Here is a 24,970-nt window from a genome sequence, read left to right as displayed (position 1 = left end):
CTGATGGTGATTTTCAAGAAGTAAAAGTGCTTTTTTAAAAAGGAAACCAGCAAAAATCTCTGTAAAAACTACTGGGCATTTTTCCTAATTAACGAAGTAACACAAATTTATTAATGAAATGTTAGAAACATACACAGGTATGTGAAAACCAAGAACACCCACAGATTTTTCTCTCCTTCCCACCTATCTCTGATACAACCATTTTAAGCTTTTAAATACATAAATAGGTGTATTTCTTCACAAAATGAGTTTATAACTTACTAGTTTTTAAGCTTCTATTTTTTAATAAATCTATTTATTTTTAATTGAAGAATAATTGCTTTACAGAATTTTATTGTTTTCTCATTTTGACATTCATATTATAATTGGTTTTCACATAATTCTATATGCTGTAGTACAATCTTATCTGTATAATAGTCTACTCTATCCATATGAGTGTGTGCGTGCTAAGTCTCTTCAGTCATGTCTGACTCTTTGCAACCCCATGGACTGTAGCCCACCAGCTCCTCTGTCCATGGGATTCTCCAGGCAAGAATACTGGAGTGGGTTGCCATTCCCCTCTCCAGGGGATCTTCCCGATCCAAGAATCGAACCCATGTCTCTTATGTCTCCTGCTTTGGCAGGTGGGTTTTTTTTTGTTTGTTTTTTTTTAACCACTAGTGCCACCTGGGAACCATAATTAAATTAACCAATCCCCTGTGGTTAGACATTTGGATTATTTTCAGTCTTTTACTACTACGTCCAGTCCTGCAATGAATATCTTTGTGCATATCTTGGTGATATCCATGGTTATTTTCTCAGGAAAACTTCATAGGGTATGGAATAATAGTCTGAACATCTTTAAAGGTGTCATCCTCTGGCTCCAGAGTACCCTCCAGCAAGGCCGTAGCAATGTTCACTCCCCACAGCAGTGCGTATAGCAAACCGGTGTGCTTCACTTGACAGGGGATGGAAGGAGCAATCTAGCCACTGCAGCCAGATGTGTGCGAGTCTTGCCCAGCTTCCTTTAAATAGATCGCTTCACAGCATGCCAGCCTAACTATATTTAGAGTGGAGAAGTCAGACGACCTGCCCAAGGTTGGAAACCCTAGAGCCGAGTCAAGGGCCAAATTGAAAGGGTCAATATTGACAGCTCTAAATCACATGCTTGCTACTTGGTCCACTTGGGTCCTGAAGGAGGCACCTCCCCTCTCATAAACGGAGCCAGAAACTAAACAAGGGAAGGGCTGTGTTACCTACTTGGGGCAGCCATAGGAAACGTGAGCGCTTGGATCTCTCAGCCTCCAGAGTGCAGAGTCCCCAGAGATGGTCGAGTTCATAACGTGATGGGTAGGCGGCTGGACCGGCACTCTGCCGGACCCACCAGCCCACAGCTTGGCGCACAGTCTGGGACCCCCACGTGAGTGGCATCGCTTCCTCTGGGTCTTCAGTGTGCCGGATCTTTCCTACCCACCCTGTGCGCGTGCCAGAGAACTCCGCTGGCGCAGAGAGGGTCTCAAAGTTCTCAGCTCAGACTTTCACTGAGATTTGTTTCAGGTCAAAAGACACAGATTCGATGACTGCTTGGCTGGTTGTTGGGTTACCCTGGGCAAAGTCCCTTCTCATCTCTGGAGCTTCTTAGTCTCCGCATGTGAACAAGGAAGCTGGTGGCCTGGGTTTGGTGGGATGTGAATCCTGTTTCCTAGAGGAGAGGGAAGAGGGAAGGGACTCAGTCCCTGAGTACCCACCAGAGCCATACACTTTGCAGACACAGGTGTATTTAACATACAAGGGCTCTGTGAGGAAGCAGACATCTGTGCCTGCACAGCACTGATGCCCCCTTATTCTGCTACTAACACCCTGATTTTCTTTTTTTTAAATATTAATTTATTTTTGGCTGTGATTGGTCTTTGTTGCTGTGTGCAGGCTTTCTCTAGCTGCAGTGAGCAGGGGCTGCTCTTTGTTGTGGGGCAAGGGCTTTTCACTGTGTTGGTTTCTCTTGTTGCACAGCACAAGCTCTAGGCACGTGGGTTTGAGTAGTTGTGGTGCACGGGCTTGGCTAACCCACGGCATCAAACCTGTGTCCCCTGCATCGGCAGATAGATTCTTAACCACTGGGCAACCAGGGAAGCCCCACCCTGATTTTCTTTCATAGAACCATCTCTCACCCACTTCTAGTCCTGGTGACTTGGGGAGGACTGACCCCCCTCTCCCACTCTGGTTATAAAGGCATATGACTCAGGTTTGGCCAATCAGAGCAACTATGATGGGTTCAGGGCTGGGCATGTGACTCAAGCCAGGCCAATGGGAGTCAGATCTAGGATGTGTGCTGGAGGTTTGGAGAAGGAAGTGATCTCTTGGCTTGAGGCTGCTTAACGGGCCATTTCTGCCTCCCTGTGGAGAGACCTGGGCTTCCCAGGTGGCTCATGGTAAAGAATCCACCTGCCAAGCCAGAGATGTGGGTTTGATCCCTGGGTCAGGAAGATTCGCTGGAGAAGGAAACGGCAACCCACTCCAGTATTCTTGCCTGGAGAATTCCATGGACAGAAGAGCCTGGCGGGCTACAGTGCAGGGGTGGGGAAGAGTTGGACACAGCCGAGCAACTAAACAGCAGCAGCAGCAGCATAAAGAGATCTAGCCTGCTAATAAACCTGAAGCAAAAATAAAAAACAGTCAAGGGACTTCCCTGGTGGTCCGTTGGCTGGGACTCCACCCTGGGGCTCTATCCCTGGTTGGGGAACTTGATCCCACGTACTGCAACTAAGAGTTCACCTATTGCAACTAAAAAATCCCACATGCCTCAAGTAAGACCTGGAGCAGCCCAATAAATAAATATTTTAAAAAAGAAGAAGTAAGTCAAGAGATAGAGACAGATTCATGACAACTTCCCTTGAGTCTCTGGCATGGACTATGTCTGAATCCAGAATGACTTCCTGCATTTTTCAGCTTAAAGCCCTTTTGGGCTAAAGCTGGTTACAATTGGGTTTAATGTATCCTGCTACCAAAAGATCACCACTAAAATCCTAGACATAGCATAGGCGTCATTCTTCTCATTTTACAGGTGAGGAAACAGGCTCAGAGAAGCAAAGTAAGCAAACAAGTGGCAGAACAGATATTTTTAATCAACTTCTTTTTAAAAATTATAATTAACTCGTGGGCTTCCCTCCATCCCTGGGTCAGAAAGATCCCCTGGAGAAGGGAATGGTAACCCACTCCAGTATTCTTGCCTGGAGAATTCCATGGACAGAGGAGCCTGGCGGGCTGCAGTCCATGGGGTCGCAAAGAGTTGGACACTAACTCTTTAGTTAGTGAGCGACTCACACACACATAGTTAACTTACAATGTTCTATTAATTTGAAGTATACAGCAAAGATTCAGTTACACATATTTTCTTTTTCAGATTCTTTTCCAGTATGTTATTACAAGATAGTGGACATAGCTCCCTGTGCCGTACTGTAGGTCTGCATTTTTACCTATTTTACATGTAGTAGTATATATATCGGAGAAGGCAATGGCACCCCACTCCGGTCCTCTTGCCTGGAAAATCCCATGGACAGAGGAGCCTGGTGGGCTGCAGTCCATGGGGTCTCGAAGAGTCAGACACGACTGAGCGACTTCACTTTCACTTTTCACTTTCATGCCTTGGAGAAGGAAATGGCAACCCACTCCAGTGTTCTTGCCTGGAGGATCCCAGGGACGGGGGAGCCTGATGGGCCCCCGTCTATGGGGTCGCACAGAGTCGGACACGACTGATGCGACTTAGCAGCAGCAGTATATATATGTTAAATCCCAAACTTGTAATTTATCTCTATTTCTTTTTAATCCATACCTCTAGTCTCTACTCAGGGCCTCAAGTGATTCCTCCTTTTTAGTTTTCTTTCACAAACCACAGAAGTAAAAGAGGCTTGTGGATCCAGGCTGATCCAGGTTCCAGACCTGCTTCAGCTGCTTTCTACCTGTCTGATCTTGAGGTGACTCACTGGCTGTGTTTACGAAACACATCTCCTCATCACTTTGTTCCTCAGTCTTCTCATCTGCAGAATGGCAGGTTAATAGTATCTACCTCATAGGATTATTGTGAATAGATAAAATAGATTATGTAACACTTTTGGACTAGCCTGGCAAACACTAAGTGTGACCCAAGGTCCAGCTATTATTTTTCTTCTGCTGCCTATATATTCTTAGGAAGTTGGCTATTCCCTCTCCGCCCCACACACCCAGGATATGGCCTGAGTTATCTCCTGATACATCAGTTTCAAATGCCATAAGAAAACAAAACACACCCTGATCATGAGGGACCTCAATTACTGTCTGATGTGCTGTTTTTCAAATATTGATGTTTCTCAAAATGCTGATCACTGTGGGCTTTAGTAGGTCTAAAACCAGCCCGGGAAGTGAAACTTTGCGGAGGAATTCCAAATAATCAAGCCTTTGCTGAATTGCAGAAAGGCGAGAGGGGATGGATATGGACCCAGCCATTTCCGAGGGTCTCCTCCCTGGCCCCCGCCACTTCATTCCTATCAGCCCTACAGCTGTGGAGAGCAGAAATGCATTTCCTATAGAGTTTACAACAGTTGCTACCACAAGTGCTCACTCAGTTCCAAAGGGTGCAAGAGTCTGGTACAGTGTAAAATATGGAGGCCCTGGAGGATCACCAGGGAATGGAGGGGGCTTACTGTGGACTCAGGGTGGGTCCTGGTCGTGGGGCTATGCTAAGGCACAGGGGGCCAGTCAGAGGAACACATGGGAAATCCATTGCCTCTCGGTTTCATAAAAGTCAGAATAACGTGGTCTGCCAGTTATCCAGAATCCAGTCTCCTCTTTCCCCTCAAATCCCCTCCGTGTAGACAGGCTCAGAAATCCACGAGCTACCATTTACGGAGCACTTGCTAACTCCTTTACATAATGATCTCCTGGAACTTTCCGGCAGCCCCATTGAGAGGAAAATTACAGTACAATAATTATGACTTTGGACCTTGGAGCCAGGCTGCATAGGTTAGGCTCCCAGTTCTCCTGTGTGACCTTGAGTAATTCACTTAGCTTCTCTGTACCCTAGTTCTCGTCTCTGCAAAAGAGCGATAATAATAGTTTCCACTTACTCAGGGCTGTTGTGTGGCCTGAATGAGTAAGTACTTGCAGCATTTAGAAAGGTGCATGGCACAATGACAGCTGTTTTTATTAACCCTCATTTTACAGATGTGGACCCTGAGGTGGGAAAGCCAGATCACCCACATACCATACACAGCTCATGAAGCTGGGCCTCGAAATCACTGCACCATTTCACTACCTCTGAGTGGAATTTCCCTGCACTCAGTGGAGGCTAAGATATCACCATGAAATAGCCCCAAACCCACACCCAGCCAACCCCTTCTATTTTATTTTTTATTTTTTTGGCCCTGCAGCGGGGTATGCGCGGATCTTAGTTCCCAGGACCTGGGATTAAAACCCATCCGTGCTCTCTTGCAGTGAAAGCGTCGGTCCTAACCACTGGAACACCAAGGAAGCCCCTCCCTCCTTCCAAACACCCATCTCCCCTACTAAGTTTGGGTGTCTCTTTTGGAGTGTTGAGATAAGATACCAGCTGAGTGGCTCCAGTGGAGTTTTCCTGGCACTGAGGAAGGGGAAAGAATTCTGCTTCTTCGGTCCCTTGGATGAAGGCAGCTGGTAAGAATTCTCAGGCTCCCGGCATCGGGGGCAGAGGAGGCCTGCAGAGGAACCACCTCCCCCCCCCCGCCCCCGGCCCCCGTCCTTAGGATGCTAACCGGAACTCACTGAATTTTGAAACTTGAGCTCATCTGAGCAGCTGGAGAGAAACAGCTGGCGGGAGAGGAGAGGTGGAGTTCTAGACCTGGGGCGGGGTGGTGGGGCGGGGTGGTGGGGCGTGGGTTGTCTCTCTAGATCGCGGTGGAGCCTCAGGGGGTGGGGTGCCTATCTGTCAGCCCTCGTCTCCGCGGCGCCCCTTCGTCTGTCCCTCGATCGGCCTCTCCGGCAGGGCCGTGGGGGACTGAAGTGTCACTGGGAGTCAGTCGGGCTGTGGCTCACTTGGCCAAGCAGCATCGCAGCTCCGACTCTCCCGCTCTGGGCCTCCTCGGGCTGACTTACCTCTGTGCGCGCCCTCAGGTGTGCGCGGGCGGAGGGAGTTCTCGCCAAGCTTCTGAGGCTCCTTTCCCCACCCGAGGAGCCGCGCCCCCGAGCCGGGCCCGAAGCAGGGCGCTCCGGGGGCGCTGCTCGGGCCCCGGGGCGGGTGTGGAGGGAGAGAGGTCGCGCCCCTCACGCCGCCTCCAGGCGCGGGGGCGGCCGAGGCGCGCAGCCGGAGGCGGGGAGCGGCAGGCCCGGGGCCCGGGTCTCCGCCTCCCGGCCTCCCTCCGGGCTGCCCCCTCGGCGCGGCTCCTCCCCCGGCGCCCCGCCTCCGGGTCGGCTCCCTCGGCGCCGCGCCGCCACCGAGCCCCGAGCAGCCTGGCCGTCGCGGCCGCCGCGCCACCAAACTTTCCCCGGAGCCGGTGCCGGTGAGTCGGAGCGGAGAGCGGGCAGGGCGCAGGCAAGGGGCCGGAGCGCGGCGGCGGCGGCGGGGCGAGACGCTGCGCGGCCGGCCGGGCTTGGGTCCGGGCATCCTGGCCGAGCCACGGAGCTCCCCTAGCCTCCGGCGTGGGGTGGGCGCGCTTGGGGGCCCTGGGGACTGTGGGCGGCGCGGGTAGGGGTCCGCGGCACCCTGAGAACCAGCTCTGGTTCCCCCCACCCCGACGCGCAGACACCTGTGGCTCTGCCGGGGTTCGCCAGGGTGCGCGCCCGGGGCGGCTGCCTCGAGCTCCTACCGGAGAGACGGGAGAGGGTCCAGTTTTCCCAGCCCTGCCCCAGGCTCTGACCTCGAGGCTCCCGATAGTTCCAGCCCATCTCTTGAGTGCGTTGAGTGTGCCAGGCACTGGGTTATCCCTCATCTCTTTGGGTTCTCCCTGTAACTCGATGATCCGGTATTATTATACCCATTTTACAGAGGGGGAAAGAGACTCAGAAGGGGCAATTTGCGCCTAGGAGCACCAACCAGTCAAGGAGAGAGCCAGGAGGTTGAGCCCCAGTCGGCCGGACCCAAACCACTCCACCACATGATGCGGTTGAGCCCCAGGTTCAGCATCACCAGGGGTGGGGTGTCGGGGGGCCGGGGAAACATGGAGAGCACCTTAGCCTTCCCTACAGCCTGGCTGCAAACCCAGGAGGCGCCGGCCACCTCCTCCTCATTGTGGCTCAGGGAGGATCCTTTGGAAAGGTGGGAGACCCTTACATGTCAGGAAATGGATTCCGGTGGCAGAAGCCCTGTGGGGGCTGCCGTTTCAGGTGAAAGGAGCCCAATTATGGAAGTTACTCTTGGTTTTTCTGGAAGGAGCCAAGGGAGTCAGGAGCTGGGGCTGGAGCACAGCGGATCTTCACAGAAACCTCTTTCCCTCTCTGGGTCACTCTCCCCCTGCCCCCGACCTCCACTGCCCAAGGAGTAAGTAAGTGTAGTCCCTCAGTCCTCTCCGACTCTTCGTGACCCCCTGGACTGTAGCCCGCCAGGCTCGTAGCCCGCCAGGCTCCTCTGTCAATGGGAATTCTCCAGGCAAGAATACTGGAGTGAGTAGCCATGTCCTTCTCCAGGGGATCTTCCCGACTCAGGGATTGAACCTGAGTCTCCTGCATTACAGGCGGATTCTTTACCATCTGAGCCACCCCTCCGCTGCCCAGGGAGACCCCACCCCATCCCTTAATCTCTGAGGTATGGGCTCTGCCTGGGAGATGTTCCATGCAGGGCTCCTGTCCTCCAGCAGGGGGCTCCCACCTCAGGCCTGGAGCCCCACAGTGGTGCTAGGAGTAAGTACTCTGAACAAACTCCTCCAGCCGCAAGGTGCTTGCGGGGCTGATTCCATGGTGGGAGCTAGTGCCCTGTGACTGGCGCCAAGATGGAACGTGTTTCCAGGGCATGAAGGAGAGGCGAGCTGGGGGTCTGATAGGCAGGTCTTGACTGCCTTAATCTTGGCTTTAATTTTAGAGGCAGGCAGGAACCGGCGGAGAATGGGAGAGAGAATGGACAGGTCAGAGTGTCTTTATGCATTATCCTGCTCAGTTTTCACAGCAGCTTTGCAAAGCAGGCACTATTGTTATTATTACCTTCATTGAACAGATAGTCGGTTGAGGCTCAGAGAGGTTAAATAGCTTGCCTGTGGTTGCCCAGCTGGTCTGTGGCAGATTTGGGATTTGCCCGACTCCTTCTAGATTGTCAGTGACATCTAGGCTGTAGATGGGACCTTAGGTCCCTCCTGAGTGTGGCTGGTAGCAGCGGAGATGAAAATAGAGAGATGCCAAGCAACAGGGTCCCAATACCCCTGTGTTGATCGCCTGGTCATGTCTGACTCCCTGTGACCCCACAGACTGTAGTCCACCAGGCTCCTCTGTCCATGGAATTCTCTAGGCAAGAATGCTGGAGTGGATTGTCATTCTCTTCTCCAGGGAATCTTCCTGACCCCAGGGATTGAACCGTGGTCTCCTGCATTGCAGGCAGATCCTTTACCGTCTGAGCCCCCAGGGAAGCACAAAGGAAGGAAATTTGAACACATGCCGTAACACAAACCAACCTTGAGGCCTGAGTGCTCAGTTGCATCTGACTCTTTGTGACCCCATGGACTGTAGCCCGCCAGGCCGTTCTGTCCATGGAATTCTCCAGGCAGGAATACTGGAGCAGGTTCCCAGTGCCTACTCCAGGGGATCTTCCCGACTCAGGGATTGAACCAGCGTCTCTTGAGTCTCCTGCATTGGCATGTAGGGTCTTTACCGCGGAGCCACCTACCCCTGTACCACCCTCCTCTCTCTGTGACAGGTGTTGTGCAGGAGGCCTACTGCTGAGCGGGTCATCACAGAAATCCCTGACAGTCCCACATAATTTCCCTCATACAACCCAGGGCTTGGTGGCCCCCACGGAAGCATGAGGCTGTCCCGCTGTCTCTGGAGGGGTTTCCCCTGCTGGAGGGCAGGTCTGTAAGGAGGCCAAGTACCACTTCCAAGCATAAAGAGAGAATCCCTCCGGGGCGGAGGGTGGAGGTGGCCCAGCGCTGCCCAAACATGATTTCAGAGCTGGGTGGAGGCTGGAGCAGCCTGCAAGCCCCTGAACCCCAGAAGAATTAGGGCAGTGCTGGGCTGGGAGTGGTTCCTCCTGGCTGAATGTCCGAGGTAGGAAGAGCTTGCATCTGAGCCTCCTCCCCTCAGACTTTCTCAAGATTCCCTGTTCCTGTTTGCACTTTCCTTTTTTTTTTTTTTTTTTAATATAATCAAGGAGTGCCTGGTGGAAAGGTGTGGCCTTTCAGTAACAAAGAGGAGGCATGGCGGAGAGATCAGAAGTGTGGATTCTGGCACTGGCTCACATCCCAGCCCTGCCACTTAAGAGATCTGTGGCCTTGGACGAGTTGCTGTACCTCTCTGTTCCATTTTTAGGACAGGAGTATTTCTAGCACATTCCTCGCTGGGTTGGTGAGAGAACTGGGTGTGTTCATGCGCCTAAAGCACCTAGATGGAGTCAGGCAATTCACAGAAGTGCTTTTGAGATGTTAGTTGGCGCTATAGTTACTGTTAAGATCAAAACAGACGCAGCTTGGTAGCCTGGCTCCACCCGACCTCCATGAGACTGTCTTTCTAGTTTGTAAAGTGGGAGTGGTCTAGTGCAGGCTAGAAGTTTTAGTGCAGGCTCAAGCTTTAAATAGCTGAAAGCCTCAAGTCCCAATGCAGGCTTATTTAAAAAACTTCCGGTGCTGTACGAGGTACTCAACAAATGCTAGGCATTACCACATTTAGCACTGTCTGGGCGAGCTGCACTCCTTCACACTGTAGCCTGAACTTGATCCTCTGGCATGTTTCTTAGGGGCATGGGTTTGAGACAATTTTCTGGTTTGTGTGGGCACAAGAAGGACTCTTCTTTCTGCCCAGGTTCTCGTTTCGTGGTCATTTCTCAGGGACAAGTGTGCACTTCTTGGTGGCTGTGGCGTGGCAGAGGGTAGGTCTGAAGGCCATTTCATAAGGTCTGCCCCATCCTCACCAAGGCAAAGACACCAGCAGAACACACCACCCTTGCTGGCTTTCAGACTGATATTTTGTGTTCCTTCCATGTGGAGAAGACTAGTCCAGAGTTCCGATTTTCTTTTTCTTCTTAAAGACTCTTTGCCACCACCCAAACTGTAGCCCACTAGGTTCCTTTTGTCCATGGGCTTTCCCAGGCAAGAATACTGGAGTGGGTTGCCATTTCCTCCTCCAGGGAATCTTCCCAATCCAGGGATCGAACCCCGGATCTCCTGCATCTTCTGCATTGGCAGATGAATTCTTTACAACTGAGCCACCTAGGAAGCCCATTAAAGACAGAATGGTGTAGTTAAAGAAAAAAAAGTTCAGGATTAGAACCCCTGGCTCTTTGAGCCGAGTAACCTTGAGCATCAGTTTCCTCATCTTCAAAATGGCCATTAGTGATATTTTCTGGTGTCTGTTTCTCAGGGTTAATGCCAGGGTGGGAAAAGAAGAGGAAGGAAGGGGAAAAGCAGATAGTATAAATGGCAAAGACTTTCAAGCAATTGTAAGTAATTCTCATTAGCATTCAGGCTGGGCATTAGCTGTAATTGCTCCTGACCCAAGACGTTTTGTCTGAAAGACGTACCTGGCAGAGGATCACTGAAGCCCAGTCACCTGCTGCCCTCCCTTTCACAGTGACGCTGAGCATTTCTGAATCTTGGGATGTCATTATAATAAAGCTCCCGAGTCTTATTTATAAGTGACTCACTTCTGCCGTTAATGGTGGCAGAGGACTCAGGCGCACACTCGTTGGGAACAATGCTGCTGATGCTGGGGGGAGGGGTTACGGGATGCTCTCCTCCTTCATGCATTCATCTTCCCGGCTGTAATTCTCCAGTGATAATGCATAAGGATCACATGAGCCAGGGTGGAAGCTGACAGCTCTCAATTTGTGCTGCAGCTTAGATGGCAAGATCCATTGAAACTTGTCGCTGACGGCAGAGTGGGTGTTAGAAGCCATTACATCACAGCAGAGAAGATTGAGCAGAGGAAGTTGAGGGAGACACCTCAGGGAATGGTTCAAAACATGGATTCTCGTGTCCAACAGGCCTGAGTCTGAATCTTGGTCCTGTCAGCTTGTTAGTTTGGGGTATGATTTTTATCTGTCTTCCCACTTCTACCGTCAGTTCGAAAAGAGCAAGGACCATGTCCATCTTATTCACCAGGGTATTCACAGCTCCTGGTACATAGAAGGGGCTCATGAATGTCCAGGAGTAAGCATGTGAATAACAAGTTGCTTGTGTGAGTTTCACCTTTCTCATCTGTAAAATGGGGCTAACACAGCACCTGCCTTATGGGTTGCTGGAGCACTGAATGAGAAAATGTTGTATACAGACTAAGCGCCCAGCAACGCCTTGGATGAGAAGTTGATGAGCAGAAGTAAAGACACAGCCAGCCTAATATGGTAGAAAGAGCTTTCCCCCCACCCTCAGACCAACAAGGGGTGATAATGCTAGTCATGAGAATCCCTGTACTTATGCAACACTCTGCAAAGTGCTTTCTTCTCTTTTTTGCTAAATATGGTTGATTTAGTGTTTCAGTTGGAGAAGGCAATGGTACCCCACTCCAGTACTCTTGCCTGGAAAATCCCACGGACGGAGGAGCCTGGTAGGCTGCAGTCCATGTGGTTGCGAAGAGTCAGACACGACTGAGCGACTTCACTTTCACTTTTCACTTTCATGCATTGGAGAAGGAAATGGCAACCCACTCCAGTGTTCTTGCCTGGAGAATCCCAGGGACGGGGGAGCCTGGTGGGCTGCCGTCTCTGGGGTCGCACAGAGTCGGACATGACTGAAGCGACTTAGCAGCAGCAGCAGCAGTGTGTCAGTTGTACAGCAACGTGATATATGTGTGTGTGTATATATATAACTGAATATACATATGTGTGTGTGTGATCTTGTTACACACACAACATGAATATATTCCCTGTGTAGTAGGTCCTTGTCGTTTATCTATTTTACATGAGGCAGTGTGTATCTGTTGTTAATCTCAAATTCCCAGTTTATCCCTCCCTTCTCCTAAAGTGCTCTGTTACCATTGACTCCTTACAACTAGTCAGGACTGGCCACCCATGTTTTACCCGTGAGGAAGCTGGGTTCAGAGGGCTTGCTGGAACACCCAAAGTCACACATTTTAGAAGTAGCAGGAGGCAGAATATCAGCTCAGGTTACTCTCATCTGCCAGGTGTTCCTGCTGAGTTCTCTCTTGCCCATTGTGGGTTGAGGGTGCAATATTTAGACTTCCATGAACATGGTATCTCTCTTCCTGATTTAGGATGCAGTTTAGTTCCAGTTTACTAATTTTCCCTCGGTGGCCTTGCACATTTTTGTTAGATTTATTCCTAGTTATATGGTATTTCCTATGCTATTGTAAATGGTATATCTATCTATATCTTTCAACACATTTTTTTAAAAAAAATTATGCTACATCGGTTGCTTTTTGGAGAAATATTTTTGTATTTTGCATGTTTTGTATCCAGAAATCTTGCCAAACTCTCTTACTAATTTTAGAAAATGTGCTTGTAGATTATTTTAGAAAATCATATGCGATCATAGGAGGTGCAAATAACTGCTTTGTTTCTTCCTTTTCAATCCTTCCATTCCTTTTGGTTTGTGATTTTCTTCTTTTCCTCTCTGTTATGGAGGGCTGTCTACATTTGACAATTGGGTATAGTGCTTACTCTAGGGTCTTGGCAGACAGCCTTCAGGGATCTTAGTTCCCCAACCAGGTACTGAACCTGAGCCCCAGCAGTGAAAGCACAAAGTCCTAACCAATGGACTGCCAGGGAATTCCCTTGGCAGATAATTTTTATCAGATTGAAGAAGCTCCTTTCTATTCCCAGTTTGCTGAGTGTTTCTTTTCTTTTGAGTCATGAATGGAAGTAGAGTTTTTAACAGATGTTTCTCCTACATCTGCTCAGATGGCCATGACTTTTCTTTCTCAGTCTGTTAGCATGATCAACTTTTGCATTTCTGGAATAAACCCAACTTGGGTTTTCCTGTTGCGTCTTTATCGCTGGGCTGTTTCTCCTCACCGTTTTTGCGTAGGACTTCAACATCAAGAGTTCATGAGTGAGATTCACTGGTGATTTTCCCTTCTGCTATTTACTTGTCAGACTTTGGTGTTGAGGTTAGGCTGGCCTCACGCCACACGGTGGACTGTGTTCCCACTTCATCAGTTCTCTAGAAGAGATTGTGTAAGCTGGGTGTTGTTCTTATCAAGAGTTTTGAATTGACCCATGGGGATTCCGGGACTCCCCCTGTTCCCTGCCGCCCCCCCTCACCAAGTGGGTGGAAGCTAAGTGGAGGGTGGAGAAGGACAGCTGGTCTCAGCTCAGTCCAAGGCAGAACCTTCCAACAGGGAGCAGCTTGAGCTGCCTCAGGGAAGTGGGCAGAGCCCATGAACCCAGCTGTCCTGAGCACTGCAGGGAGCGCAGGGTAGGCTTCTTCCAGCCAGGCATCCCAGATGGAGGAAATTCAGCCCAGGGTGAAAATCTGGTGCCTGTCTCCTCCTCCTCCTCCTCTTCCTCTTCCTCAAGTTGCTGCAACTGCAGACCCAGCATGAAAGAAAGTGAATGTTGTGAACGTAAATCTGTTGCTCAGTCATGCCCGATGCTTTGTGACCCCATGGACTGGAGCCCACCAGGCTCCTCTGTCCATAGGATCCTCTAGGCAAGAATACTGGAGTGGGTAGCCATGCCCTCCTCCAGGAGATCTTCTCGACTCAGATCAAAACCCAGGTCTCCTGCATTGCAGGCAGATTCTTTACCTCCTGGGCCACCAGGGAAGCCCTACCTGCGGTTAATGACTACTGTCTGCCCAGGGCCTGCAGTGCAAGGACCTGACTCCACCCGCGCTCACCTCCTCCTTCTGTCTCTGTGATGTCAGTTTGCCTAGAATTCCCAGATTCTGACCTGGGACCACACACTCCTCCAGCCATTTCCCCGACCCCCAAGGGATCTAGATTTAGGCAAGTTTCTCAGTTTCTCTTTTACTGAACTGCCAAGCCCTGAGCTAACTTGGATCACCTCTCTTAATTCCAAAACAAGGCCATGAGGGAGCTCTATGACCTCCCCATTATTCAGACTAGGAAGACAGAGTTTCTAGTTGTGAATAGTTTTAACGGTTTCATCTTTCACAGTGAGTTATCCTTCTCTGGAGCTTTCTTGGTGGCCCAGACAGTAAAGAATACACTTGCAATGGGGGAGACCCAGGTTCGGTCTCAGCGTTAGAAAGATTGCCCTGGAGGAGGAAATGGCAACCCACTCCAGTATTCTTGCCTGGGAAATCCCATGAACAGAGGAGCCTGGCAGGCTATGGTCCATGGGGTCGCAAAGAGCCAGGCACAACTGAGCAACTAACACTTTCACTTTTTTTTTTCACTTGATCACTCTCTAACACGTCTGGCTTTGGACATCAGATGACGGTGTCACTCAGCCCTCTTTTCACATTCTACCCCAGTTGTCCCCACCCTGTCTACGGGCTCTGTCTTCCTTCCCTTGCCTCTGTCACCTGCATCAGCTCCTCAGTGGCTCTGTGTCTTCAGAGGCAGAGCGGCAAGCCCTGCACATCTCCAGTGGGGTACCATGCACATGGTTTTCTATCTCAGACCCCAGGGTTTGCCACTTGGAACCCCATCCTCAGCAGCAGGTCTCCTTCCTGGCTGTTTGGGTGTTGAACTTTCTGATGATTCTGGTGGCCAAGCCTCAGACAGGGCCAGGGCAGACACTGGCTGGGCAGCCGTGGCTGGAGGAGAACAGTGCAGGTCCATGCCCTGCTGCTGGGGGAATGCCTGTTGCTGTTTAGTTGCTCAATCGTGTCTGACTCTTTGCGACCCCATGGACTGCAGCCCACCAGGCATCTCCGTCCATAGGATTTCACAGGCAAGAATACTGGAGTGGGTTGTCATTTCCTCCTCCAGGGGATCTTCCCGACACAGGGGTCAAACCCAGGTCTCCTGCATTGGCAAGTGGGTTCTTTACCACCGAACCGCCTGGGAAGCCCGTGGGGATGCTTGGCGGAGCCTAAGTGTTAACAGCTCCCAAAGCCATCTTTTTCCCCTTCTTTCTCTCTCTCTCTCTTTTTTTCTTTCTTTCAAACTTTCTAGGCACTTTATTTCTCACAAACTTTCTAGTTGTCACTTGGTTTATTCTTTCAGGAGAACTTCATTTATTTACTAGCTGGCTTTTCCCTGTTGCTAGACTATAGCCTGCCAGGCTCCTCTGTCCATGGAGTTCTCCAGGCCAGAATACTGGAGTGGGTTGCCATTCCCTTCTCCAGGGCATCTTCCTAACCCAGGGATCGAACCTGGGTCTCCTGTGTTGCAGACAGATTCTTTACCATCTGAGCCACCAGGGAAGCCCCTTCCTAGAGAAAATAATCAGTAAATGAATCCATCCCTCTGGCCTTCTCCCTGAGCCCAAGTGAATCCCAGATCTATCTCCAGCCCACACATGTGATCTTGAGGGTCTGCCAGTGTAACCTTGACACTGGGTCCTTCATGGAAGCCTGTTTTCTTTCTTTTGTCTGTGGCATCCCACTGCTTGTATAGCCAGTCCACCTTGATGGGCCTAATGTGAGCCTCTGGGAGAACTAGTTTCTGCCTCCCTGGAGGATGACGGTCTAACTTCCCCACAGCAAATTTGGGGGAAACAGTAAGTTCTGCATTTAAATCAGACCATCTGAAAAGAAGTTCATGTGAGTCAGAAAGACACAGGGGCTTTCCCAGTGGCTCAGTGGTAAAGAATCTGCCTGCAATGCAGGAGATCAAACATGTAGACATGTTCGATCCCTGGGTTGAGAAGATCCCCTGGAGGAGGAAATGGCAACCCACTCCAGTATTCTTGCCTAGAGAATCCCATGGGTAGAGGAGCCTGGCAGGCTACAGTCCATGGGATTGAAAGCGTCAGACACGACTGAGCAGAAATGACAGAAAGAGGCAGAGAGACAAAATCTAATTGTCCATGTAAATTCAATTGTGTGAATGATACTTGTAAATTCAGTTTAAGGTGAGGAGCAAAGTTTCCAGCGCTAGATGACCGAGGTTTGGATCTCAGCTCCACCGCTTTGCAGACTGTGTCCCCGGCAGAACATCTACCCTGTCTTTGCTGTGATTCCTTCGATTAGAAAGTGGGGTTGGCGACGGTATTAACTTACAGGATTGTTATGAGTATTACATGAGTCATGAGGTTTGAAAGAATTAATGTTTGAAAAGCTTTGGAAACAGAGCCTGGCAACTCATAAATGTTTATGAAATAAACCAAAGAAAAAATAACTATGTCATATGGATTTCCTTTCCCCTAAGAAACTGGGAGTCATTTTGTCAGGTTTCAGAATAAATCCCACTGGAGATTAAAATTTTGAAACTAGATTAATCTTATCAGGGGTCCCTGGAATCTAGTGCCTGATGATCTGAGGTGGAGCTGATGTCATAGTAATAGGAATAAGGTAGACAGCAAATGTTGTGTGCTTGAGTCATCCCAAAACCATCCCCCATGTCCCCAGTCTGTGGAAAAATCATCTTCCCTGCTACTGGCCCCTAATGTCAAAAAGGTTGGGGACCGCTGCATTAATTTCTAACACACCTTGTGTTTTTGTGTAAAGGCATTTTCTTAGATTAGACTGGAGCCCCCTTGAGACGGTGCTGCGTGCTGCTTTGTTGAAGATCTCTGAGGTTAAGATTCTTTTGAAAAGGGCTGGACCCTAGAGGCAGGTGGGTTTGGTGGCAGTAGTTGGGGTTTCCAAGTTTTGACCTGGTTCCGTAAATAGTTACCTCTTTGGCCTCGAAGGAAGTATTGTAACCTCCTTGGCCTCAGTTTCTCCATCTGGAAAAGGGGGATCCTAATAATAATAATAGTACCACCACTCACAGCATTATTGAGAGTCTCCCCCGCCGAGGTCTTGCAGTGACTGGCACCTTCCCATCACTGAGGACTCAGCTGTTCACTCCTCAGAGTGCTTTTCCCCGACGACCCTGTTGAGAGCCCTACCCAGTCCACTCCCTGCCTGTTGAATGACTTCATTACTGCCGCCAGATTGCCTGAGTGTAGGAGTACCAGCTGCCTGGTTGATGGCCACGTGCAGTAAAAACACTGGATGAAGGAAGTTGGATGAGTTCACAGCTAGATCCCGAAAGACCAGGCATGCCCTGATCACGCCAATGGCAGTTGGAGAAGGTACCAGCACTTCATAGTGTTCGGGTACCTGAAAAAGCCTTTTAGGCATCTCAAAAGTAGCGAGAAGCACCGAGCCAAGATGAGTTCTTCTCACGGTTATATTAATATCAGGAGCTCAGTGTTTGCCAGTCATTTACTGATTGGTTCTCACAGCACCCAGCACCGGGCTTGAGGAGGGAGGCCCTCAGGAGATCCATTAACAGGTCAGGAACAGAGGGTGGGGGCTTCCCCCACTGCTTATTCCCTCTGGAGGTGGGAGGGGCGGGTAAATAGCGCTCCTCTGCCTAGCCTGAGGTCTGGAGCAGCCCAGGATTAAGACAAAAAGTGAGGTAGCCAGAGAACAAAATGTCGCTGTTTATCACCAGTCTGAATGACATCAGAGCATGTGGGCTGGCTCACGCTGAAGGATTTCCCACCTGCCCAGGGGCAGGCAAGCCTGGGTCCCTGCAGACCCAAGGCCCTCCTCCTTCCTGGTGGAGAGCCGAGTCCGATGCAGGCTCTCCCTGGCCAGGGCTTTCGGTTCATCGCGTCACCCCGTCCTCCCTTCAGCCCTGTGAGAGAAGTGTCAGTGTGTCCATTGCAGAGATCTGAAAACTGAGGCTGGAGATGTGGAGCTGGGGAGACCAGGAAGGGAGCTACGGCAGTCATCCTGGTGAGAGAGAAGGGTCCCCCAGACCAGTGGTGAGGGCCCTGGAGGGGAGTAGACAGACAGATGTTTGGGGCAGGCGCGGCAGGACCGAGTGGTGGAGCTGGGCGAGGCAGTCCTGGCAGATGGTGTGGAAGCGGTGCTGAGGCATAACTTGTGGTGTTTCTGTTTTTTCTTTCTGCACTTTGGGAAGAATAGATGTGACGCTCCGGGGCAAAGACTATTGAGTGAATTAAGAATTCTACAGACAGCACATCTGCACATCCAGCAGAACTGAACTGGTGATGGCCCGCTCCTAATTGGGAGGGCCAGCTGGGGTGTGCACAGAGAGGGTCGGCTCCGCGGGGCTGGGCTGGGGATGAGAGGCGAGGTGCTGAGTCTGTGAGAGGCTTGTCAGCGGTGGGCGCGGGGTGGAGGCTGTGATCTCAGGACCCCTTCTCCGCCTTCCACCATCCCTGGACTGGCAGGGCTCGCTGCTGCTCAGCCGTGTCCCCAGAGCCTCCCTCTCCCAGCCTGAGCTGAGGCCTGGGCGCCCTCCCCAGGACCCCAGCACAGCTCCCCTGCCGCTCGGCAGCCAGCCCCCTACCTGCTTCCCAGGGAAGAATCTGGTCAAGTCGCTCCCCTGCTCAGATGCCAGTGACACCCGACCTCTGCAGCCAATAAGTAGAATGCAGCCTGGGACGTGCCGCTTTGGAAAGATGTCTGCAGTCAATTCATCACCAAATGAAAAGAGGATGTGCGGAATAATACCACCAGCCCGAGGCAGCAGAGGGCAGTGGTCGGAAGCCTGGGCTCCAGGCTTCGCTGTTTGAACGCCGGCTCTGCCGCTTGGTAGCTGTGTGACCAGGAGCGAGTTCTGAACTTCTCTGTGCCTCAGATTCCTCATCTGGCGATGGGAATGACGACAGTACTCAGTCCCAGTGGGTTGTAAGGACTGAAAAGCAGTTAATACGAGTGCAGGGCTGAGCCCAGTGCTGGGCTCCTGGTTGTTTAGTTGCTAAGTTGTATCTGACTCTTTTGTGACCCCATGGACTGTAGCCTGCCCCGCTCTTCTGTCCATGGTATTCTCCAGTCAAGAATGCTGGGGTGGGTTGCCATTTCCTTCTCCAAGGGATCTTCCCGAACCCAGGGATCGAACTCACATCTTCTGCATCGGCAAGTGGGTTCTTTACTGGTGAACCACCAAGGAAGCCCCATTGGCTCCTAGCAGCACTCCATAAATGTCAGCTCCTATTACAGTTGTATCGGTTCACCTACATTTATAGGCACGTCTCCCCATTTTCACCTCGTATGTCAAGACTCAGAATTCTCCTCTTCCAGGAAGCCTTCCCTGAACACATCCCACCAAAGCTGGGTTAGGAGCCTTCTCTGGACTCAGGTCTACCACACACGTATTCTTCCTTATGGTGACTGTCTCCCCAAGGCTGTAAGCAGTCTGAAGACACAGGCTATGGCTTCCCTGATATATCCCTAGTGCCCATCACAGTGTCAGGGACATAGTGAGCCCTTAGAAACACTTGTTGAATGATTGAATGAATGAGTGTGAGCAGGACTTTGAAACATAAGTTTTCAAGGGGTACAGATGTGAAGAAAGGACCTTCCTGGCAGAGGTGGGAAGCTACAAGTTCCAGGAAGAGCAGGTGGCCTGGTCAGGCCACAGCAAAGCATGTGATCGGGGAGGGTAACAGAGACCAACTATGGTGGGCAAGGTGGGCAGGGAGCCCGAGAGGTGTCCTAGGGGTGGGCAGGGCAAGGACGGGACCTATGGGGCCACCATCCCCCTCTCTCATTTCTACCCTGATCCCCCAGACTGGCTTAGGTGCGCTCACCATAATGTAAACTCAGCAGCTGCTTTCCCTGTCTCTTTCCATCCCCAGACAGCAAACTCCCCAAGAGATGGAAATGTGTGGTGTTCCTCACTCTTTTCTAAAACTCTTGCCCACAAAGATAAGCTGTTTCTTCATCCAGCCCTGTTTTTTTCTCTGTCACGCAGGGCTACAGACAGATTGTGTTGTGTATTCTGATGTCTGGATCCTAGTACCAGTCACTCTAGTTCTTGTGGGAGTCGATGATTTACAGCTTCTGCGCTTAATCAAACCGACTCTGCTTCCTTTTTATGGAGTTCTTGAATCACACCAGAAGCAAGAACAGCCTTGCGGTTCCTTGCTGGGTCAGACGACAGCACTGGCCTTTGACCAGTGGCCTGCAGAAGAGCAGGTCCTCACTTAAGCTCTTAGGACTGAATCGAATCTTTGCCAAACCCGAAGTGGCAGCGTGCTTGCCAGCAGCAGATGAAGGAAGGGCTGGGATCATGATCGTGGGGATCATGCCCGGCTGTGTGCAGGGGACACTGGAGTAGAAGAGGCAGACACAGCCCTGGCTTTGCAGGGTGATGAAGACCCTGGCTGGATGAGTAACAATACTCATCAGATGGGGAAGCACGGTGCTGACTGAGGCTCAGAGAGGCAAAGTGAATGGCCCAAGGTCACGCAGCTCTTCTAGCTGAGCTGGGGTTTGAACTGAGATGCTTGGATCCCTCTCCCATGTGCTAAGCAGCTTCTCACAGTGAAATGCTAATTGCCTGAAGTGTTTCTGGAAATGGTTCAGCCTTAGGTAACCCTTCCAGTTTTCTTGGTACTTTATGTCACAGTCAGTTTGTCGTGTGAATATTAAAAGTGGGTATTTCTAGATGTTAGACCCTGGCCATACCCTTTCTCCTGAGTTCCAGGCTACGTAGCAAAACTAAGTCCCAAAATAAAGCCTTGGGTTTCTGATCTGGAATGCTCATGGATACCCAGAGATGTTGTTGGTTTCTCGCTGTTACAAACAGGAAAAGTCACATAGGCAAACAGGGAAGAAGAATCAAGGGACCGTTTTTAGTCTGCAGATAGGAGGGAAAGCTGGAGTGAGTTACAAGGATGGGCACCCCAGGTTCGGGCTGGTGCGGGGTTGGGTTGCCCCACTGGCGCCGGGCTCTGTACCCACGAGCGCAGCGGGCTGGTTCTGAACTCCCGGGGCTTTCTCTGCATCCTTACTCATGCAGGGAAACCACGCTTTCTTCTGACAACCGCCTCCTCCCTTTGACCCCAGACACCGAGCTGTGTGTCTGTCCACGCACTGACACTGCAGCTCGGAGCAGCTCTCCACTTCTGTGCTTGTTGGTCTGCAGGGTGGCCCTCGTGCATCTTCAGGCCATCAGCCAGAGACGATGGTCTATTTGTTGCCTCATTTGGTCCTTTCAGCAGCTGTGTGCGGTCAGGACTATTGTCCCCATCCTAGAAATGAGGAGCCCAGGGTCACTCAGCTAGAAGGGGGAGGACCAGGGCTTCCAAGCCGGGTCTGGCTCCCAGCTCCCTCCTCCTCATCACATTTTGTTCAAGGGAAGTTAGAGCTGCAAGGGACTTTGGAAGATCCTGGGAAGAGGTGGTGAAGCCCCTCCTTTGAGGGGAAGCAAGGGGCCAGGAGAGGGAGAGAGGGAGGGGGGATGGCTGTAAGAACTGGCTCTGGGATCCCGCCCTGCTGACCTCTGTGGGCGCCTCACTGGCTTCAGGCAGACTGTGCTCCTTCCGAGGCTCGTTGCAGTAGACCCAGACCCTTCGCCAGCGTTCTGTTCATAGGCTGTCTACATGCTGCCCTCTCTACACTGGCCCTGGGTGCCTTTCACCCCGTACCCCCGCCCTCTCTACTTGCCCATCCATGCAGGACGCACCTTGAACTCCCTCATCACCATGACTTTGCTGCCAACATACCCTGCTGCCTCCTCTGCCCACTTGAACCCTAAGTCCCCAAGAGTTTGATTCTGAGTTTTTGTTTTTTTAATTGTGATAAAATACACATTGCAAAATAAGTGAGTCTCATGGAATGTAAATTGTAATCTTAATAAAGCTTTTTTTTTAAGAAAAGAAAGGTTAAGAAGAGGGTTTGGGGGATGCCTATTTCAAGTTCCCCCTTCCAAGGTGCCTCTTCCAGGAAACCTGTTAGCAGAGTGCTTGGGACTAGAGACGTGTCCAAGTTAGCCTCGGTTAATGGGGGTTATGGTCTGGATATAGGAGGATGTAACAAAGGGTGGAAAGCAGTGTCACTACCATGCTGCCAAGCCCCACGGGGACTGGAGGGTCACGCGGGTCCCCTGGAGCCATGTCTGCTCTGTAGCTGTGACCCCTGCTTCCCGCGGATGACCGGGATCTCCACTCCTTACCCTCCACTCTGGCTGTTTCTGCTTTGCCGCTAACTCCTCTCTAGACTCCACTCCACCTTTCATTTATTCAGCACACATTTATTGAGCACCTGTGTGCCCCGGGCCCTCCTCCGGACCCTTGGGGTTTGCTGCGGGAGAAAGCAGACAAAGATGCCCACCCAGGTGGAGCCTGCTCCTACCTCCTGGCTTCTGCTGGCTCGTGACACCTGTTGTCTCGTGGTTTCTATGGCTCCTGGCTCCTGCAGCCTCGTGCCTTTTGATTTCTGCCTCTGATTCCTACCAACTGCTGTGCTTTGTGTGTGTCAAACTCAGCCTTTCCAGAGGGAATCTTATTAGTTCAGATAACCAGTACCTGGTTGTCCAAAAATTTTGCCCCGTGAAGGAGGGTCAAAGGCTCTTCTGGGCAGTGAGGGACAGGGATGAACAAGATGGACAGTCTTGGAACTTCCCTGGTGGTCCAGCGGTTAAGACTCTTGCCTTCCGATGCAGGAGGTGTGAGTTCAGTCCCAAGTCAGGGAACTAAGATCCCACAGGCCATGGGCTGCAGCCAGAAAAAAACAAAAATAGCTTTAAAAAGAAACAAAATGTACAGTCCTGCCTTCCTAGGGCTTCTAGTCTAGTGGAGAGCCAGGCAAGAGATACATCTGACAAATGCGTATGAACTGAGTGTTGAGCAGTCACAGATAAACAGGGTGAGGGAGTGGGAGGGGTTGTTTATATGTGGTGGGAGAGATGGCATTTGAATCAGGAGGAATTGAATCGTGCTTGTGTCTGAATGCATGTATTCTGAGCAGAGGGAACAGCAAGGTCCTGGGCTGGAAGTGATTTAGAATGTTTTAGGAAGCATGTTCCGGGGCTGCAGCAGAGTGAACAAGGGTGAGTGTAGGGGATGAGGTCAGAGAGGTCATGACCTGATGTCCCCGTGTTGGCTACTATGAGGGCCTGGCTTTGGCTGGGAAGACCTGGGGGGTCACTGGAGGGCTTGGGGCCTCCGATGACAGGATGAGGTGTGTGATGAGAGGCATCTCCCAGCCCGCCGTGCAGAGGAGACAGAAAGGACGAGGAACAGTGCCCCAGGGAATCCAAGGGAGGCTCGCTGGCCTTTGAGCCAGGGCCGGGGTAGCCAGGCCAGGGTGAAATGTGGACTCGGTGGGAAGGGTCAGCTTCCAGGTCTAGTTTGAAGGTAGAGCTGAGCATAATGGGTGTGTCTCTGAGGCACGTTCCCCCAGTCACCAGGTCGGTGGAAGTACCACCCCGTTTCTGTTCCTGGGGTGCTCAGCGTGGGTGTTGGTTATTGTTGTTCAGTCGCTCAGGCGTGTCTGACTCTTTGTGACCCCATGAACTGCAGCTCGCCAGGCTTCCCTGTCCTTCACCATCTCCTGCAGTTTGCCCAAATTCATGCCCATTGCATCGGTGATGCCATCCAACCATCTCATCTTCTGTTGTCCTTCCTTCTCCTCCTGCCTTCAATCTTTCCCAGCATCAGGATTTTTTCCAAAAAGCTCAGCGCGGGTGCCACGGCTGGCTTTCCTGATCTGTAACAAGAGGAGGGTAAGTGTGTCTCCCTCCCAGGGTCACTGGCAGCCCTAGTGGGGCTCCTGACCTGAAGTGGATGCCCAGCAGATGAGAGCTGTTGTCGTCAAGAGCACTGGGTCGGGGGCAGCAGGCCAGGGGGACCGCTGGGCCGACTTCCCCCAGTGCATCTGGGCAGCTGTGCTTCTCCTTGTCCGGGAACCTTGAAATGGGAGTCTCCCCATTTGGAAATGGAGGAGCAGACCCCTTTCCCGAACCCCAGCCAAGAGCTCAGGGCTTCTCCCAACCCACCTTAGTCCTCCCGGAGCAATGGGACTCACCACCCCATTTTGCAGAGTCTGGGAGAGGCGAAGGGATTCACACAAAAGGGCCTGTGGCCCCATGGCAGAGCTTCAGTCCGAGCAACTGAGCCCTGGCCAAGAAGCAAGAAGTGAATAAAGGCCTGGACTTGGGATCCACGGAAACCCGAGTGCGAATCCTGACTCTGCCGCTGACTGGCTGTGCCACCCTGGGCACGGCCTTTCCTTGCTCTGTGCCTCAGCCGCTTCATTGGGGATAAAATGGGATAATAATAGGTTCCTTGCCTGACTGGGGTGAGGAGTGGGGCAGGTGATGGATATGAAGCCTTGGACAGAACCCACATGGACTGGGCACTCATCTGATGAGCTTCTCCTCTCACCCCCAGGCCTGCGTCTCTGCAGCTCCCGCCTGGCATTCCTGCCAGCGTTTTGAAGTAGATGCCTCATTGCCAGACGCTGCCATGGAAACCAAGGGATAGGGGAATAGGCGAGGTCCGGAGGAGGTGTGGGGGAGGGGACGTCCTTCCCGCAGTCACCCTCTGACCCACCTCAGCTGGCTCGTTGTAGCAGGGATGGCTCAGAGGAGCAGAGTGGGGGTGGGAATTGAGGCCCTCTGCCCCCATGGAGACAAAGGCAGCTGGGATCCCCACCCCACCGAGGCTTTGTTTCTGTATGGAGTGCGGGGTACACAGGGCCCTCCCACCTGTGGGGCCACGTGCAGCCATCTCCTGGGCCCCCTGAGGCCTGGGCAGGCTGGAGCGGGATGTGACTCATTTCTACAATCCCTTGTGCCTCTGGCTGTCCCTCTTCCAGAGGCGTCATTGTCTTCTTCTCTTTGAAAGAGCCTCCCCACCCCATCGCCGTCAGGTCAAGCCCACGGCACTTCTGGCCGCTTCTCTGAACACGTGTCAGAGGGAGGTGCTCGCTGGCTTGCAGGCAGGCACGGTTCTGATCCCCCACCCCTGTGTCCTTCTGCCCTTCCCACCACCTCCTCTCCAGCGTGTGACCGTTGTCAAGCCTGTCCCTCCCCCGTTTCGAATGCAAACCTCAAGCTTTGCAGCTCT

General features: G+C 51.7%; 1 protein-coding gene across 5 annotated transcripts in view; it reads left to right on the top strand.

Annotated features, from left to right (window-relative positions):
- HRH1 (histamine receptor H1) overlaps positions 1 to 24,970 on the top strand; it is a 149,845-nt gene that overhangs the window by 33,312 nt on the left and 91,563 nt on the right. The window contains exon 1 of one of the 5 annotated variants that reach the window (XM_027522616.1): positions 5,441 to 5,643. The exons of 2 other annotated variants lie outside the window; for them this stretch is intronic. The gene's annotated coding sequence lies outside the window, so the exon portion shown is untranslated. Of the gene's footprint in view, positions 1 to 5,440; positions 5,644 to 6,387; positions 6,486 to 24,970 lie in introns of those variants that run through there. 2 more of the 5 variants (XM_027522614.1, XM_027522613.1) reach the window with 2 other exon arrangements.

This window comes from Bos indicus x Bos taurus, chromosome 22, assembly GCF_003369695.1.
Source record: "Bos indicus x Bos taurus breed Angus x Brahman F1 hybrid chromosome 22, Bos_hybrid_MaternalHap_v2.0, whole genome shotgun sequence".
NCBI lineage: Eukaryota > Metazoa > Chordata > Mammalia > Artiodactyla > Bovidae > Bos > Bos indicus x Bos taurus.
This window is presented reverse-complemented; position numbering and strand designations above follow the sequence as displayed.